We start from the raw sequence: 14,772 nt of genomic DNA, 5'->3' as shown, positions 1-14,772 counted from the left end.
GCTAACAAATAATGCAGGCCTGACGTCTGGCATGAACCCATTTATTTTAAAGGACACAAGTTCTGCATGTAGGATTTTTTGGTCCATGAAAAACACAGACGTGACAGATTTGGGGTATAACAGAGTAACGGACACAACATAAAATCCCAATGAAATCAATGGGAATTATAACAGATTTGTGATGGTGCTGATAGTGTGAACGCCCCCGACCACTTCATTTCTCTATGGTGGGACTATTGAAGGATTATCTTCTATTGCACTCTACATGTAGGGATGTGTTTATAGCAGGACAGATGCCCTTGCTGTCCTGTAGTTTGGTATTTCACCACTAGATGGTAGCATCCTCTTACTCCTCTACCCACACATTGCTGATACAGACACTTTGGCAGTGGAGACCATGTTGTCTGGTACGGAGACTTGATCTGGATATTTTTCCCTTCTTAGGGTGCATGCACACTACGTAACGCCGGGCGTGTATGAGAGCCGTACACGCCGGCGTTACAGCAGGGCTGCCGAACACTTCCCATTCACTTCAATGGGAGCGCTCGTAAACGCCGCTGTTATGAGCGCTCCCATTGAAGTGAATGGGAAGTGTTCGGCAGTCTGCCGTAATGCCGGCGTGTACGGCTCTCATACACGCCCGGCGTTACGTAGTGTGCATGCACCCTTAGGGTGCATTCACACGGAGTAACGTGCCGCGTGATGTGGCACGTATACGGCGTGTGAGACTGTGCACCGTAGAAGCTCCCATTGATTTCAATGGGAGCCTAGATCGTATACGCCGTGTTATTTTGCGGCCGCAAAATCACGGCCACGAAATAACGCGGCGTATACGATTCACGCTCCCATTGAAATCAATGGGAGCTTTTATGGCGCGCAAAGTGTCACACGCCGTATACGTGCCACATCACACGGCACGTTACTCCGTGTGAATGCACCCTTATGATGTTTTTGAAGCCACTTCTAAGAAATTAATGTTTTCATTCCAATTCCCTTATGTCCTACCAGAGGCACAATCCGGGGTATTTCTGCTCCTGTGTGCTGGTAGGACAGGTGGAATTTTTAATTAGTATAATTAATTGCAGGACAACATAATAATAAGAGGACAAAAGACATCCCCCCTCCCCCCTGTGCTTTTTTCTGTCCTGTGTGGTGGGACGGGTGGAGGAGGCTCATTTGTCATCCCATTTTTTTTCTACAATAATTTTGGGGGTTAGCGACTTATTTTCTTTGGGAGCTTTTTCCTCCTGAGTCTTCCTTGTTTCTCCCTGCTGTGCTCTGTGTCAGTCGTCGTTCCGGGTTCGGTGTGCCCTCGTCAGATCGCAGCCGCTGTGATCTTCTGGCCTGGCTGAGCGCTTCCACGGAGCTTCAAAGCCGGGGGAAATGATGTTGTCACTTCAGGCTCCTGTTTCCCTGGGGACCCTTTTTTCTGTTACACTTCCGGATTGCAATACCGGCCTAGTTTTAAGGCCATTCTCTTTACCATTGTTAAGGGTCCCTAATAGAGATGAGCGAGTACTGTTCGGATTAGCCGATCCGAACAGCACGCTCGCATAGAAATGAATGGACGTAGCCGGCACGCGGGGGGTTAAGCATCCGGCTGCCGTCAAAGTGGAAGTACCAGGTGCATCCATTCATTTCTATGGAACGTGCTGTTCGGATCGGCTGATCCGAACAGTACTCGCTCATCTCTAGTCCCTAACAGAGTTTTTGGATATACACATTATGGGAAGCATGGTCTCTCCTCTCCACCTATTTAATCTTTCCTCCCTGAGACAGTGATGTCTTGTCTGTTATAGGGGGAGACCTCAGTAAGACTCTATACATAGACGCATGGCGTGCGCCCTTAGGATGGCTTATTCCTCAGCGCAGGCCTCTATGGACATTGTACCTAATGAAGTAGTGAATAAGCTGCGCTCTGACCTGGCCGTACTGGAGAGGGACATACTATGTGGAGACTCCAGAGTCAATCCATTATCCTTTACAGGCTCCTTAGCGGCAGAATCTCTAGTGGAAGCTTCCATACACCAAGTCAAGATGGCTGCCAAATCTACAGCTGCTAGAAGGCCATTGTGGTTGAAAGCCTTGAAGAGCAGACAATGTACCCAAGTATAACTTATGCTCCGTACTCTTTGAAGCCAGTAAACTTTCAGCACAGGCTTGGACGACATCATGGAAGGTCTTGCCGATAAAAAGGATAAGTGCCTTCCACAGTCTTTTAGAGAAAGAGCAAGACTTTCTGGCCGGGGCAGAAGTTATCAGCAGCCACCTCAGACTTGGCCCCAATATCATAGACATGCTAGACATCAGTCCAGAGGAGCTAGATGTAAGTTCCCCAAGTGAGGTGACAGAAGGAAGCCTAGTTTTTGATGCCAGCTTCTCGCCTCCTGCAGCGGCAAATACTCGCGATGAGGGACACCTCTCCCATTTTCTCACCTTCTGACAGAGCATCCAAGACCCTTGGGTCTTACCTCGCCTGCCACAAGACAGATTGATTGCAACCCGCTCTCTTCCTGCACTGAAGCAGGTTATAATGGAAATTCCATTCTGGAATACCTAGGTAAGGGGGCCTTGGAAAAAGTTCCCCCTTCAGAATAAGGTTTGGGTGTCTGCTCTCCAGGCTTCCTGGTACCAATATAATCTATGATAATACTTATATATCTAAACCTCTTGTCACAGGATGGTTAGAGTCTATACTATAGGCAATGTGTAATATATATTTCATGTGGAATGTATTCTCTAACCTGTTGTAAACATCAGTGTGTAGTTGGCTGATTGGGGTCTAGTGTGTTAGCACATTGTATGCAAATACCTCTAACTAGTGAGGACAATGGGTGGAGATAATCTGATCCATGTCTCCAAGAAGATGTTGGACGGTGCATTGTCCATAGTAGACAGGGAGTCTGCTCTCCTTGGTATAGGTGAGGGGGGAAGGATCTGTGACTCAGCCCTTCCCACCCCCAGATATAGGTGTAACAGTCTTAGTATATAGATGTAGCTGCAGTTAGTATGTGTTAGCCGGCCTGTGCACAGCTCTGTAGAGAGCCAGGATATAGTTACAGGACCAAGGAACCAAAGTTATCATTGGATTGTGACTTCTGTGGACTTATTGTTATTACGGTTGATGTGACCGCCGCCGGCTACTAACTTTGTGGATTACAATAAATTGCTGTTGTCTCCCGACCTCTTGCGTCCGTGTTGATTCAAAAGACCATCCGGAGGAAGACGTATACCTTTGTTCCGTGACAACTGGTTGGCAGCGGTGGGATCAACAGCGGACAGCGAGATGGACTACAGCAGCCCAGCGATTCATGGAGCCACAACCTCAGAATACAGGAACTGGACTATGGCAAGTCTACAAGTAAGGGCCCGGGAACTAAACCTGAGTTACCAGGGAAGAACGAAAGAGCAACTGATCGAGGCACTGGAGGAGATGACCCTGCAAAGCGACCATGAGGAGGGCTGCCCCCAGGAGACTGGAGAGATACAGGAGTGGCAGGTACAGACCCAAAAGAGCAGATGGGTTGTTTTGTATGAGGAGGAATTGGCAGTGCTGGGGCTAGGAGCAACTGCAGAGCAAAGGAGTAGAGCATTACAGAGGGCTCAGGAAACGGAGAAGGAGGAACAGAGAATGGCGCATGAAAAGGAAAGAATGGCGCATGAAATGCGAATGGCTGAGATAACTACGCGGAATTATAATCAAACTCCGACCCCCAGCCCAACAGTGAGAGAACCACCATATGTCTCCCATAAACACTTCAAGACCTTTGATGAAGCGGCTGGGGATGTTGATGGATATTTTCAGGACTTCGAACACCAGTGCCACCTGATGGAAGTCCCAGAGAAGGATTGGGTCCGGTATCTGGTGGGGCACCTACGAGATGGGGCTGCGGAAGCTCTCAGAGCTATGGACCCTAGTGATCAGCGGGACTATGAGGCCATTAAAAGAGCGGTGCAGAAGTATTATGCCGTCACTCCAGAGACCTACCGAGTTCAGTTCCGCTCTTTGTCTTACAATGGGGGAAGCTCCTTCCACATGTTCGCCCACAAGTTGAAGCAAGCATGCAAGCGCTGGCTAGAAGGAGAGGAGGCTGTCACAGTCAATAAGGTCCTCCAAGTCATACTTAAGGAACAGTTCTTTTCCCAGTGCCCCGCTGAGATCCGTGAGTGGGTGCTGGAACGGAACCCAGCCACAGTGGAGCAAGCTGCTTCTCTTGCAGATGAGGGCCTGACCATCAAGCCGCAGTGGAAGAGGTTGTTTGCAGAGGAGCGGAAAACTACCACAGTCCGCCAGACACCCTTCAGCCAGCCACCCACCTTTCGTGTCCGGCCTCAGGATTACAATTCCCCCTCTACCCCTGCCCCAGCCCATCGGCCTCCAGCTATGAACAACCCTGTCCCTAGACAACGACCCACTGGAAGAATGCTAGAGCGCAGATGTTTTGGGTGCGGGCGGCCTGGACATTTGCAAGCTAGTTGCCCTGCTAACATGGGGGCACGGGCCACCGTGGCATCCCGGCCTATTCACTACCTGGGAACCACTCCTAGGACAGAAAGTTTGGCCCCATTTCCAGATGACTCCATGAATGACCCATCTGTTCCACCTCCAGGGGTCTATGGGATTCAGCCTTCCGCCACACATCCCGCAAACCTTCAGAGGAAGCACTTGCAGGAGGTCCTACTGGATGGCCGAACAGTTGTTGGATTCCGGGACTCGGGAGCTTTCCTAACGGTAGCGGACCCCCGAGTGGTGCGACCCGATGCCCTAGAGGAGGGCCCTGGCATTTCTATCAAGTTGGCAGGGGGTACTCAAAGACGTATTCCTAAAGCTACCGTGGAACTCGACTATGGTTATGGACCAAAACGATGCACAATTGGTGTGATGAGCGGGCTGCCGGCCGATGTTCTGTTAGGCAACGATGTTGGAAATCTACAGTGCCACTTTGTGGGAGCAGTGACCCGAAGCCAAGCTCAGAGAGACGCCAACATGGATCGACCGGATTTTCTGCCAGATACCAGCCCTTCAAACCTACAACTTTACCATTCAGTACCGCCGAGGGAACCAACACCAGAACGCGGATGGGTTATCCCGGCAGGAGGACATATGAGCTATAGAGACTGATGTGCATTCCCCAATTTACCTGTGTAGGCCAATTGTGTCATGCACATGTTTTGACAGGGGGAGGGGTTGTCACGGGATGGTTAGAGTCTATACTATAGGCAATGTGTAATATATATTTCATGTGGAATGTATTCTCTAACCTGTTGTAAACATCAGTGTGTAGTTGGCTGATTGGGGTCTAGTGTGTTAGCACATTGTATGCAAATACCTCTAACTAGTGAGGACAATGGGTGGAGATAATCTGATCCATGTCTCCAAGAAGATGTTGGACGGTGCATTGTCCATAGTAGACAGGGAGTCTGCTCTCCTTGGTATAGGTGAGGGGGGAAGGATCTGTGACTCAGCCCTTCCCACCCACAGATATAGGTGTAACAGTCTTAGTATATAGATGTAGCTGCAGTTAGTATGTGTTAGCCGGCCTGTGCACAGCTCTGTAGAGAGCCAGGATATAGTTACAGGACCAAGGAACCAAAGTTATCATTGGATTGTGACTTCTGTGGACTTATTGTTATTACGGTTGATGTGACCGCTGCCGGCTACTAACTTTGTGGATTACAATAAATTGCTGTTGTCTCCCGACCTCTTGCGTCCGTGTTGATTCAAAAGACCATCCGGAGGAAGACGTATACCTTTGCTCCGTGACACCTCTTCATAAGGAAAAAGTGTTTCCGAATGATGACCATGAGGTTGGTGTCATCCCTTCTTCAGCAAGACGATGTTCTTGTCACTCTCAACCTAAAGGACTTACATGTCCCAGTTTTATCCTCCTCACAGAAGATATCTGAGAACTGCTGTATCATTTGCTGGCCGCAGGAGGGATTTCCAATTTTCAGCTCTGCCCTTCGGCATTTCCGAAGCTCCTCACACCTTTACCGGGAGGAAAATCTGATCCATCTCTCCGCAGTTCACATCAAGGGCTCCTTGAACATAGTAGCGGATCAGCTGAGTCGGGGTCTTACTGTATCAGGAGAATGGTCTCTCAATCACGAGGTTTTCCACCATATCACTCTGAAGTGGGGGTTCCAGAAGTAGACCAGACTCAATGCCGAGGTAAATACGTTCTACTCACTGTATCAGGAGGACTATCCCTTGGCAGTGGATGCCCTGTCCATTCCAGGCTCTCATACATCTTCCCTCTAATTTCCATGATATCAAGGGTATTGATGGAAGTCAGACAGGACCAAGGCTCTGTGATAGCCATTCTGCCCAAAAAGGGCTTGTTTTTCCCAACTCATGTCAATGAGGAGAGGGATCTATTAGAGTCTTTCCTTAATCCAGAACCTGGTTTCTCAGGGAACTCAGAAGTGCCAGGATCTGAGGAGATTCAGCCTGAAGGTTGGTCAGTCCCTACGGAAATCTAGAGGACTGTCAGAAGCCATCCTGAAGAGCCTTCCCTGCACCAGAGCAGATCCACCAATAAGAGCGACCTAAGGATAGGGAAAGTCTTCATGGAGCGGCGCTGCACACAGGAAATGAATAGTTTGAATCTTCCATGGGAGTAATTCTAAGTTTCTTAAGGACGGTTTGGATCAGGGCCTTTCCCCGGCCGCACTTACGGTACAGGTTTCAGCCCTATCCGCCTACTTAGGCAGACGATGGTCGCAGAAGCCCTTCCAGATTTCTTAAGGCTGCTATAAGACTTAGGCCAGTGGTTGGAGCTCCTTTCCACGGTAGGATCTATCCTCAGTCCCCATATGAACCATAGGTGGAGGTGGATCTTCAGTTTCCAGCTTTCAGAACCTCCTTTTTTTTCTCGCTGTCACCTCAGCAAAATGAGTAGGAGAGTTGTAAGCTTTTTTTTCCCTGAATATATATATATATATATATATATATATATATATATATATATATATATATATATATATTTTATAGGGTCTAGCTCAGATTTATTCCTTGGTTTAACCCTCAGGTACCCTCTTGGACTAATATCTACCAGGTAATCTCCTTACCAGGCTTTCTCCAACTCCATCTTCCGAGGGAATAAAATTCCATACACTGGATGTAGTAAGGAGTCTCCACATTTATCTTGAGTACGCAGCCCTTCAGAAGATCAGAGAACCTCCTAATTAATATATATGGTAGCGACCAAACCCACTGTATAAAAATGCATACTTATACATAGTAGTAGTATTATAGTAGTTATATTCTTGTACATAGGAGTAGTATTATAGTAGTTATATTCTTGTACATAGGAGCAGTATTATAGTAGTTATATTCTTGTACATAGGAATAGTATTATAGTAGTTATATTCTTGTACATAGGAGCAGTATTATAGTAGTTATATTCTTGTACATAGGAATAGTATTATAGTAGTTATATTCTTGTACATAGGAGTAGTATTATAGTAGTTATATTCTTGTACATAGGAGGAGTATTATAGTAGTTATATTCTTGTACATAGGAGTAGTATTATAGTAGTTATATTCTTGTACATAGGAGCAGTATTATAGTAGTTATATTCTTGTACATAGGAGCAGTATTATAGTAGTTATATTCTTGTACATAGGAATAGTATTATAGTAGTTATATTCTTGTACATAGGAGTAGTATTATAGTAGTTATATTCTTGTACATAGGAGTAGTATTATAGTAGTTATATTCTTGTACATAGGAGTAGTATTATAGTAGTTATATTCTTGTACATAGGAGGGAGTATTATAGTAGTTATATTCTTGTACATAGGAGTAGTATTATAGCAGTTATATTCTTGTACATAGGAGTGGTATTATAGTAGTTATATTCTTGTACATAGGCGTAGTATTATAGCAGTTATATTCTTGTACATAGGAGTAGTATTATAGTAGTTATATTCTTGTACATAGGAGGTAGTATTATAGTAGTTATATTCTTGTACATAGGAGTAGTATTATAGTAGTTATATTCTTGTACATAGGAGGTAGTATTATAGTAGTTATATTCTTGTACATAGGAGGTAGTATTATAGTAGTTATATTCTTGTACATAGGAGGTAGTATTATAGTAGTTATATTCTTGTATATAGGAGTAGTATTATAGTAGTTATATTCTTGTACATAGGATAGTATTATAGTAGTTATATTCTTGTACATAGGAGCAGTATTATAGTAGTTATATTCTTGTACATAGGAAGTAGTATTATAGTAGTTATATTCTTGTACATAGGAGCAGTATTATAGTAGTTATATTCTTGTACATAGGAGGTAGTATTATAGTAGTTATATTCTTGTACATAGGAGGTAGTATTATAGTAGTTATATTCTTGTACATAGGAGTAGTATTATAGTAGTTATATTCTTGTACATAGGAGGTAGTATTATAGTAGTTATATTCTTGTACATAGGAGGTAGTATTATAGTAGTTATATTCTTGTACATAGGAGCAGTATTATAGTATTTATATTCTTATACATAGGAGCAGTATTATAGTAGTTATATTCCTGTACATAGGGGGTAGTATTATAGTAATTGTAAATAGATGATAGCCTGATAACATTTATATTTCTCTACATAGCTTCATTATTTCTTTTGTATTAAAATACTGAAATAAATCATATAAACTACATATCCCATGATAACACTACCTTTAAAAATTTTCATTTAATACCTTTTTGTTTTAGCTTATTTTTGATCTTTAGGATAAAGCCTTTTTTCCCTTGTCACGTTCCAGGGCTCATAGCACCGGGCTAATGGAATAATCACATTTTTTGAGCCTATATGATCACCTTGATATAACTTATCTACCTCGGTACCTGGATGTACAATTACACAAGGTTGGCAATAGAGTTAACCTTTGAACAAATATTGGCCATTTGTACAGTTATAACAAGTGTCTTTTTTCCATCCTTAGTAACTATAGTCCATGTCTGGATGAGACCAAAAAGCCCATTAACCTAGTAAGAATGGAAACCAGTGACGACATTTCAGCAGCTTATTGTGTGTATATATGTGCTGTGCGTGGAGTCATTGGTAGCTGGTTAGGTATCAGGTCAGCCATTAGTCACAATCAGTTGTATGGAGTCTTATAGTAATCAATAATTTATGGCTGGGAAAATGAATGACACAGTAACAATCTATAATCAATAAGGTGTAATTCTGGATCCTAGAGTCCCAAACCACCTGATCTATCTGGATGGGGCCAGCAGAGAATCCGCCTATGTGTAGTGTGAGGATGCCAGCTCAGTTACCCACTGCAGTGCACAGGGTTAATCCCAGGCGGGGGAGCTCTACAGAACTCTAATGAAATTCCATGTCAATAAGCTTCTTTGTGTCTTGGATCTGACAGTGACTTGTGTGTCTCCTCAGTCCCAGGATTATGGGGTGGGCTGAACTGCACACAGAACATGTTAACTACTTCAAAACTGGGGCTACAAGTCGAGGCGTCTGTGCAAGGCTAAATACCTGACCTAACAGTGCAGTGACAGGGCGCAGGGATATGGCAGTGCTCAGCACAAGACGCGGCGGACATAATGCACCTCATTTATGAAGACTGGTGCAAAGGAAGCGTTGTGTCACTGCCAATGACAACACCTTGAGTCACCTCCCTGATTCTCACACCTGTAAATCACCTCTGGAATCTGATAGGTTACTATGGGCAACGCCTCTGCTTATTCCGGAAAACTTCACTTTTCCTTCTTAAAATAAAAAATTGTGATTTCATCCAACAAAGCAATTAATTTTTACTGAGACTTTGTTGCAAACAAAAAGGTTATGTGTGAATAGAGAGAAACACTTCAAGATGGCTGTGAAGGGAAATAATGTAAATCCATCCAGAACTCTCCTGACACCTGAGTGTTTGTTATAATCGTATCTGCTGTAGATCTCCTCTGTGAGCCAGACCCCCTGTACTCCAGACTGATACATTGTGACCACACTATAGAAAAGGGGAGAGTCTTGTGCGGACGTATTTAACTCAGAAGATTGTCTTAACTGGATACAATTGTAACAAACCTTCTCCTGTGAAGCCTCCTGCACATGGACGTGGTGGTTTTTGCTCTCTGCATAAAACATGTCAGTATGTCATCTGCAAACACGGATCCACAAAAAGATTTGTATGGTCCTCTGCAATCGCAAAGAAATACAGAACATGCTTCAGAAATTTTGGTCCTTGTATATGGCACAGACACAAAAATTACAGGTGTGTGTTACAGCTTCCAAATAATAGCCCTAACCCAATAATAACATTTGTTGACAGACTGACCCGCATTCACAAACTGGCAGATTGCGTCAGATTTATCACAATGACGTGGTATTGTACATTTGCCATTGTTAATGTAATTCTAATATTTCACTTGAAATGGAACATATTGATGAAACCGTCCCCTAGATACATTTGCTGAGTTCTCCACTTTTCCCCAATTTAACAGAAGATGGCGATTGGCAGACCTGGTGACATGGGGGAAGGAGCCCTGCAGGGGCTGGAGGGTCAGTAACATACCCGCTGCTGTTTTGTCCCCTCTTCTGAGTGATAAAGAAGCAGTTGATCCCTGGCGAGGAGGGGGCTGAGGACAGGAGGTGTGTGCTTATATTTGGAGTGCAGCCACAGGAAGGGAAATGCTTGTAGTGAGCTCCTGAGTAACACAGGAGATGGATTAGTGTGTGTCAGCTGCCTGGCCGCCTCTCAATGCTGCCTTTCTGTGCTGCTGCCCTCCTCTACAGCTGCTATCTGGGGACCACAACCCCAACTATCTCATGGAAGAATAAAGGCAGAGCAGAACAGATCAATGGGAAGTGTGACCACCAGGTAAGGACCCCCAGATAGTGACCTCAGAAGTGGAGGAGCGCACATGCTTATTAATTTGGACTGACTGATTGATCCATGATATAGTCGATTTTGGCTACAACAAAGGCACTGAAGTTATTATAGTGGAACCTGCACATTGTGTCAGTGCCTGTGGTCAGGTATAGTGATGGGGTGCAGGGTGGGGTCAGTGATTCTTTATGAGGAGGTGGTGCCTGATGACAGGACGTTGTATCATAATTTAGTGATATTCATATTAGCTGTTATTTTATGTTTGTTTTAGATTTCTGGGGATTTTGATCATTTCTAGTGATGGCGTCTTAATGTCAGAGAGTGGAAACTACTACATAAATCCGATATCAATGTTACATATCGCTTATCTCGTACATGAATTGGCGCTCGTAGTAGACATACACTTTTGCTTTAGTTTGTCCAGTATCGTATATATAACCATATGATATGAGTATAACTAATCTTCTAAGCAATGATGTCCATAGAGAGAATCATTAGGCCAGGGCTCTCCGTCATGTATCGCCTGCCATGGATTTTTTGAGGAGTTTGTTTTCCTGGGTAATAGGCTGTGACCACACATGGCAGATTTGTTTCAGAAAGTTCTTTGACTATTCCTTAGATTCCAATCACATTTCTTGGCGACCTCTCAGAGATATCATTGCTGCCACTCTGGATCTCAGCTTGATCTTTCAGGACCATGCTGAGGATCGGCCACTTCTAAGATGTCTTATTGCTCTCTCTGGTTGTAAGATAATTGTATCTGTGCTTTGCTTCTCATGTTCTGCTGTATAAATCCAGGCCGGTTACCTGATCCCAGGTTCTTCTCTGTCTCCTGCTAAGGGCACTGTAAGGAGATTGTAAAGATCTTAGTGATGCAGACTATGTGTAGCTGTCAGATGGCGTCCTCCTCCTGTCAGCCCTTGTGGGGCCACGTGTTCCAGTGTAGGAGGGACCACACATGTCACTAGTGATATAGTATAAAGCACATCTAATAAGGATGGCAGGAATATAGCCGCTGCCTATCCGTCTCCTTCATCACTCCGATACACCATACTGCCAGTGTGTAAAATAAAAGGGAATGAACTGATGTGATCATTTTTTACGGCCAGTTTGCTGAAATCAAAACCCCACCTTTATCAAAAATTTACATTGAGGACAGGACCCCACAGGAGGTAAATGCTGCAATTTGCTGCGACACAAACCGCAGTGTTTTACAGTCCATACAAAGTGAATGAGATTCTGGCTAATCCCATCTACACATTGAAAAAAACTATCTCCCGCAGACACGCTGCGCTCTCAGAAACCGATGTGTATTTGTAAAGGTAACTTGCAGCATGTCAGTCATACTATGGAAACGCTGTATAGGTATAACTGAGGAAGAAAGAAAAGTGCTGTGCGAATAACCACAAAGCCTTTCTGCCGCAGTTTTTCCCACAGAGCTTTTTGGCTGTGGCTTATCCGTAGGTCCCATGTAGCGGGCCGCAGCAAAATAGCACTGTGGGAAAAATGGCAGCCACAACGCATCACGGTTTTTCCCACAGCGCTTTTCACAGAAAATTCAGAGGTTTCCATTTGCTGTAGTCAATGAACCTGCTGCAGTGACAGTCCCGCTCACATACACAAAATCAGCATTTCAGCCATTTTTGCAACAAATCTTTCACCTGTGAATTTACATGTGGACAATCCTCTGTGCTAAACACATAGCAGCACAAACCTCTTCCCAGCCCTGATAGTTTGTTACAATGTATCAGTACAGTCCGGCTACACCTAGGCTGGATACAACACACCCTCAGCTATGGGATGTATTAGGCCTTGTTCACATTTGTGTTCAGTATTCTGCTTGGGGACCCCTGAACGGAATACCGAACACATTGACAAGCAATGAAAGCACATGGATCCCATAGACTATAATGGGGTCTGTGTGTTTTCTACATGGTGCAGAATCATGCAGAGAGAAAAGTAGTTCATGAAATACTTTTCTCTTCTTATGGTCCGGGCAGCCACCGCACGGACAACACACGGACCCCATTATAGTCTATGGGGTCCATGTGCTTTCATTGCTCACTGCTTGTCAATGTGTTCGGTATTCCGTTCAGGGGTCCCCAAGCGAAGTCCCCGAACAGAATACTGAACGCAGATGTGAACCAGGCCTAAGTTCAGGAGGGACATAAACAAGAAGGTTTCCATTCACTGACAGCAAGCAGAATCCCTGAAAATGATTCATTGAAACAGAATCCAAACACCAGTAATTCTTGATAGTCTCAGACTCTTCAGCTTCTGGTATAAGAGAGGGTAATGGAGGTGTCTCCCATCCCCCGGTCTGTCCGGGAGTAGCAGGTGGGAGGCCCCCGCTTGTCTTTTGGCTGTCCCCGATGGGCGTTCCCAGCTGTCCTACTAGTCACAGACACAATAGTGCTGCTTGCATTAAGGGGCTTGCAGCTGTCTCTGGGAGTTTACAAATCTCTCACCCCCTTTGTGAGTTGAGGAGACCCTGTCTGATCTCTGTGTGGGTTTTATAAGCAATCAGTCAATGTGCGTATAATGAGGGGCTTACACCCACTGAAACCCTACAAATAGCCCCAGCTACATGGGAGAACCAAGACCCCTTATATTAGCCCAAAAGCATTGGTTGTCAGGAATTATTACAAAGAGGAAGCGGCAAATGAGGAGAAATAACGGCATGACCTTTAAGAGCAAATATGGCAAGTCTGAAGGAAGAAGTCGGGAGCGTCTTGTGATCAGACAGTGTCAGAGCTGATACATACCAGCTCATTTATTCCATGTATCCACTTGTAGCAATTTCTGTAAACCACCTGATACATTTTATGGTAGTATAATGTGTTGCCTTATGGTGGCGCTATGTGTGTATGTAGCCTATATGGAGTGCAGCACTGCATTAGTGACATATTGTATAGAGCACCGCCATATAATGCCATGGACCCATGCAACTTCTATGAATTATAATCTACCTAGTGCCACTGACATAGGCCCCTCCATACGCCTCTAGCCTATAGACTGAATCCTGTTCACAGACTATAGGCCATGCTGTAGCCTGTATTCTGCTGACAGATGTTCCGGATGGTTTGTGCTTCACTTGCAATGATTTTATTACAGCAATTGTGAAAGTAACCATATGATATTGCAGAATACAGACATTGTACAGACACGTGTAATCCGCAGCACAATCCCCCACATACCCCTGTAAGGGGACCTAGAAGCTCCTGTGCACAAGGTCTAGGTGAAGAGCTGATGCTAGCACTAGTCATGTGGTCAGAGGAAATCATCGAAAAAGCTGCACATATTACCGTCTTCTGTGCAGGGATCGACACTCCGGACATGAAATATTTACAAGCTTCCAATGAATTAGACAAAACATCATCTATTTATAGGTTTAGTTTTCCAGGTTCCATGGAAAATCCTTGAAAGGATTATACCGAGAAATGAGGAAGGTTCTGGAAGGTGGCGCTCACATAACCGCGGTGTCCTCGGCCGCACCAGTCATGCACAGTTCAAGGCTCTGGATGTTATTGTTTGTCAGTGTTGCAGACTCCACACTGCTACATCCCGTGTTCTCCAGGAAACTGGTATCAAAGAATCAAAAGTGAAGTCACATTACAGTCTGAGCTGACACAAAAAATGTTCCTTACACTTTCTTCAATGACCTTGGGATTAGAGATGAGCGAGCAGTATTCCAAAAGGCAGTTTCGAACAGCATGTACCCATAGCAATGAATGGAGCCGGCCGGCTCACAGATGGGGCCAGTGTCCTGCCGCTTAGCCCCCTGCGTGCCGGCTGCATCCATTCATTCCTATGGGTGCGTGCTATTCGAAACTGCCATTTCGAATAGTACTCGCTCATCTCTACTAGGGATATTGAGCTATTGTACCCGGGTTATTGAGCCACTTCGTTCTGCCTCTGATGA

Source organism: Leptodactylus fuscus, chromosome 9, assembly GCF_031893055.1.
Source record: "Leptodactylus fuscus isolate aLepFus1 chromosome 9, aLepFus1.hap2, whole genome shotgun sequence".
In the NCBI taxonomy this organism is placed as follows: Eukaryota; Metazoa; Chordata; class Amphibia; order Anura; family Leptodactylidae; genus Leptodactylus; species Leptodactylus fuscus.
Note: the sequence above shows the minus strand (reverse complement) of the source record.